A 5288-nucleotide genomic window follows, 5' to 3' on the forward strand; every position below is an offset into this window, starting at 1 on the left:
TGTGTGTGTGTGTGTGTGTGTGTGTGTGTGTGTCCGCACATGTGTGTGCTTCATTTTGGGGACTGGGGATGTAGCATGGTGTAGACACTTGCCTGGTATGTACAAGGCCCTGGCTTCGATCCCCAGCACCATAAAAATAAATTAAATTTTAATTGCAAATAATAATTGTGTGTTCATGGGGCCCACAGGCATACACATTGCAGAATGAATAAACCAGGTTCATTGCCATATTCCTGCCTTTGCCTACTTATCATGTCTTTGTGGTGAGGACATTTCACATCTGTTCTTTTAGCACCTTTAAATCTGTGAACACAGCAATGCTTTCTTTTCTTTGTAGAGAAAAGGCAAATAAGCACTCAGGAGGCAGGAGTTCTAACTGAGGCAGGAGGACCACCGCGAGTTCAAGGCTGGCCTGAATTACATAGCGAGTCTCTGTCTCAAACCAAACAAAACAGAACAAGGAAAAGAACCAAAAGGAGGTGGTGAGTAGTTGTAGAGTCTGAAGGTCATTGTTTCCCCCTTTCTGCTTCTCCCTCAGGCTGCCAAGGTGGCCTAGTGTGACGTCGCTCTGTGACAATGCTTGACACTCTTTAAATGGCAGCTGTGTGCAGAGCGCCCTCGATACCCAGCTGCTCTGTTGTCGCTGGCCATGCTGGCAGCAGACCTGGGTCCTGCGCATGCCAGGCAAGCACCCTGCCACTGAGCAATGACACCCCAGTCCTCAATGCATGGTTTGTCGAGGGCCTACTACATGCTGGGCCGCAGGATTAGCGGGAAGTCTCTGTCTCGTCCCTCATGGGAAGAGATGATGACATACACACACTAACAGGTTCCCTGGCCAGCAGCAACAGGGTGGCTGAGGGCGTTGGTGCCAGGGCCATCTGGGTGAGATGTCTGGAAGTGAGAAGACCCACAACGGGCGAAACTGTAAGGAAGCCTGGAGAGCAAACTCCACAGATGTGACAGGAGGACATGGCCAGTGCCAAGGGCCAGTGGCAGGGAGCAGACCTGGACCTGTGCAAAAGTGGCCCAGAAGCCAGAGTGGGTGGACTGCAGTGGGAAGGGAGTGTGTCCGGCCGGCTGAGGCAGGGAGGTGGGGTGGGGTGGGCCTTGTCGAAGCCCTGTAGGGGGCTCCCGACACCCCTGTGCCACTGAAAAAGAAGGGAGAAAACCCCATTTCCTGGGGGCAGAAATCCGCAAAGAAAGCAGTGCATGGTCAGCAGCTTCCCCATGGCCTCCCAAGTGCTGCTGTCCAAGTGTTTTATAAACAGCTAAAACATGGGTATAGATGGGAAAATTTCCCCCAGGGAACCTCAGGTTTCCCAGGCTGTGAAATGACCCTGTTGGGGTGAGGTCCCCTCCTGCTCTGCCCACTGTCACAAGGGCCACTGGACAGGGCATTGGCGTGGTTCTGGGTGTGGCTGGCGGCTCTAGGCCACAGCAGGGCTCTTGGGTGCTGCCCAGTGACACCAGTGACCCCTGGCTGGATTCGGTGCCTGCAGCGGCTCCAAGTTTGCAGGGACATCAGGAGTTGGTGGTGGGCGCAGGTCTCACGGGAACACGTCTAGTGAACATGGGGAGCCCAGCGTCCAGCTGCCCTTCATACTGTGGTGATTCTCTGCGGTGTGGGGACAGAAATATAAAGGGACAGAAAGACTTGTCCCAGGGCTGGGAGGGTGGCTTGGCTGTTGCAGTGTTCCTGCCCAGGGCCTTAACTCTTTTTTCTTTTGCCCCTGTAATACTAGGGATTCATCCCAGGCCTTTGCTGAGCTCCACCCCCAGCTTTTGCTTTTTACTTTGAGACAGGGACTTGCTAAGTCACTAAGTACCCCACTCTGGGCTCAAATTTGTGATCCTCCTGCCTCAGCCTTCCAGAGTGCTGAGGTGACAGGCATGTGGCCCCACCTGCTCCCAGGGCCTTCACTCTGGAAGAGTGGCTGAGTTCTGGGATGGCAGTGCCAGCGGCTGCAGGGCCGAATTGCATGCTGGGTCAGGTCTATCTCTACCCCATGCTCCCGTGGTACCTCTGCCCCACCCACCTCCTGAGCGCCTCCGGCCAGCTTTCCTGCCTCTCCTGCAGTCCCGCAGCTGTCCGGCACCCGCCCAAGAAATCCCATATCTGCTTCTATTAACTGGAGGCCCTTTCTGGGGTCTCTGACCCGAAGCTGGGGCTTCATCTTACACAGCTTGCAGACCCACATTAGTGAGCAAAACCTCCCTGGGCCCCTGGAGTTCTCTTACATTACTTTGGTTATTCTACAACTCAGAATTGTACCCCGTAAAAGCAAGTATACACTCCTTACAGGTGTGTAGCTTTTAAACAAGCGTGAAATGCACACACACACTGCAGCTGAATACAAGCAATCCAAAAAGTTGAACATAGGACAGAAACTAGACAGCTGTTTGTTATGTGACTATGGAAGACCCCAGTCTGGGCTTCTGTGGCTTCATTTTGTTTTTTTAAGCCACCAGGGGTCAAGGGGTGTGGTGGTGCATACTAACACTCAGGAGGCTGAGGCAGGAGGATAGCTGTGAGTTCGAGGCCACTGTGGACTATAGAGTGAGTTCAAGGCCAGCCTGAGGCTTAAATCAGATAACTGTCATATAACATCATAGGTGCTCACGAAATGTCGAGCATTTATTATTTGATCTTCTCTTTGACGTCAGATCATTTTGAATTTTTCCACTTGGTTTGGAAAAAGACATTTTCTTTTGAGACAATGTTCACTAATATGAAATCCTAAGGAGCAAGGGGGAAGCCAAAGACTCCCTTAGCAGAATTCCTGAGAGCCCTTGACACTCAGTGCTGGTCAAGACTGTCTGGGGCTATCTCACCCCCATAGCAGTGGGCTGTGCCGACTCCACGGCCCCTCAGGGACCTGTGACTCCCCGGTCATCTGATGGCAACCATTTCTGGATCAGGAGAAGGTGAACAAGCCCTTCGCCCTGAGCTGAGCCATGTGGACCTAGAAGGGAAGGAAGGAGCTAGCTCTGGGACCAGAAGGGGCTGTGGCGGGGGACAAAGGTGGAAAGGGGACCTGCTAGGCGGAGTGAGGGGACTCCGGGGGACAGGTGCGGGAGATGGAAAAGGCACGTGGTGCGCAGCAGACACGCACCACTGTCTTCTGCTCTTAAACAAAAAGTGGTTTCTGTGTAGTCTCAGGCTCGGTAAGGGCAGATAGGACAGGACAGGCACACTCTCGCACGTGACCTCCTCGGCATCACTGCCTTGGTTCATTTTAATTGCTATTTTGCAAATACACCTCTGGGGGCACTTATGAAATCTCTGTTGAGGAATACATTCTCCAAGCCAAGTGAGGTGCCACACACCTGTCATCCCAGCACTTCGGGGGTCGAGGCAGGGGGATCGCCCTGAGTTCAAGGCCAGCCTGGGCTACATAGTGAGTTCAGGGCCAATCTGGAGCACAGAGTGAGACGAAGGGGAAAAAGATATTCTCACCAGCTGTCTCTGTACAGTCTATCTTTATTTAATGAGTTGTCAGTATGTTTTCTTTTTTGATTTGCCTTGTTTTTTCTTTAGTTCCTTAGGCATTATTTTTTTAACATTATGGCAAATTGGAAATAATTTACTTGTTTCTTGCTCTTGGTGGTGGTGGTACTAGGGATTGACCCCAGGGTCTTGCACATGCTAGTCAAGTGCTAATTTTTGAGTCAGGGTCTTGCTTTGTTGCCCAGGCAGTTCCTGAACTTCTAAGCTCCAGAGATTCTCCTGCCCCAGCATCCTGCATGGCTGGGGCTACAAATGCACATCACTATGCTGGGCTCATTGCAGCACTTTGCAAATGTATACTTCAGTAGCATTTAATACATTTGTACTGTTGTGCAAATAAAACTTAATAATTTTAGTAGTAACCACCCCCAAACTAGGACCTCGACCCCAAAGCCAGGACCTACGTGTAACCAGATTGTCCTTCCCCAGGCTTGCATCCCCCCAACCAGTGATACTGAAATCATCATTCCTGGACTTTTTTTTTGAAACAGAATTTTTCTGTTTCCTAGGCTGGTTCTGCCTCAGCCTCCTGAGCACCTGGACCACAGGCCCACGTCACCATGCCTGGCTTCTGAATTTCTATTTTATGTATTTTTATGGCAGGTATATTTTTCATTTTATTTTTAATGTCACAAAGAGAGTGTGATGGCATAGGCTCCCCTTTGTCATTTCACATTGTCCTGATTCACCCAGGGTCACCCCGTATGACTTGCTAGTCTGATGTCTCAGCCTCGCACACTTTCTGTACGGGAACCTGTGTGAGTATACGCACGTGTGTGTGCGTGTGCACGTCTCCAATGCAGCCACACTCGGGCCGATGAAGGAAGGCGCAGACTGGTCTTGCACGGTCAGAGCCTGGTCTGAGCCAGGCGGCCAGGGTGCCCAGATTTATGTGCAGAGTTCAGTTCTCCAAGCAGGGAGGGGAATTAGAGGCATTCGGACCTCCGCTGACCCCTAATGGAAATCACTTCATGGCACAGACAAGGCAAGGCTTTCGACCAAGACAGTGATGTGTGGGGCTACTTCTGTCAAGGCGCAGCCTTGTGACTTCTGGGGTGATTCACTGGCGCTATCTGGACAAAGCGCTCTTCTCCCTGGGGAAGCTGGGCGTCAGCTCACACAGTGCCTAGCGGGCTGGATACAGGTCAGGGGAGAAGAGGGAGGTGGAGCTCGTCACCGCACCCCGCTGCCTCGTCCTCCGCTCCCGCTGCGGCTCTTCCAAGAGGCAGTGTTCTCCGTCGCAGGGACGGGACAGCTCGGCTCGGTGTGCTCTGCTGAATAGAGGTGGCGCTGGCACTTAGTCCGGCAAACCCCTTTCTCCTTACCACACTTCCGGGAAAGTGCCCAGCTGTCCCCTTCCTTTCCTCATCCCCGTCCGCCGTCTTCCTCGGGGTTTCTTTTCCTCCTCCGAGGCTGCGAATGAGCTAAGCAAAATAGCTCGGAAAGCCCGGCGGCCCTCTGGGTCTTCATCGGTGAGTCTGGCCAAGACACCCAGGGCAGCGACGCTTGGGGTGACCTGTGTGTCCTTCGGGGGCCACTTTTCGGGCTTCCCGCCCACCGGCGCCGCGCGGGGCTCGTTTGGGAGCCGCATCGCGCGCCTACCCCCGACGCTCCTGCAAGCTGGGTTCGAGTCCCGACCCTTCCCTCTCCCACGCCCGAGGTTCGGGAGCTCGAGGCAGCCCGGGGGCGGGTTCTGTTTAAATTCGCACCGGTGCAGCGCAGCACTGCGTTCCGGATTGTGGCTGCCGGGTACGCAGCTCCCGCCCTGCTCGCCCGG

The 5288-nt window shown here is 53.4% G+C and overlaps 1 protein-coding gene across 1 annotated transcript in view; it reads left to right on the plus strand.

Annotated features, from left to right (window-relative positions):
• Positions 1 to 4695: 4695 nt before the first annotated feature.
• Positions 4696 to 5288, plus strand: part of Vgll4 (vestigial like family member 4) — a gene marked incomplete at its 3' end in the record, with an annotated part of 104617 nt that continues 104024 nt past the window's right edge. Inside the window, exon 1 of the mRNA XM_033759667.1 lies at positions 4696 to 4983. The remainder of the gene's footprint in view (positions 4984 to 5288) is intronic.

Source organism: Fukomys damarensis, unplaced genomic scaffold, assembly GCF_012274545.1.
Source record: "Fukomys damarensis isolate Sample0158 unplaced genomic scaffold, DMR_v1.0_HiC HiC_scaffold_37, whole genome shotgun sequence".
Taxonomy (NCBI): domain Eukaryota; kingdom Metazoa; phylum Chordata; class Mammalia; order Rodentia; family Bathyergidae; genus Fukomys; species Fukomys damarensis.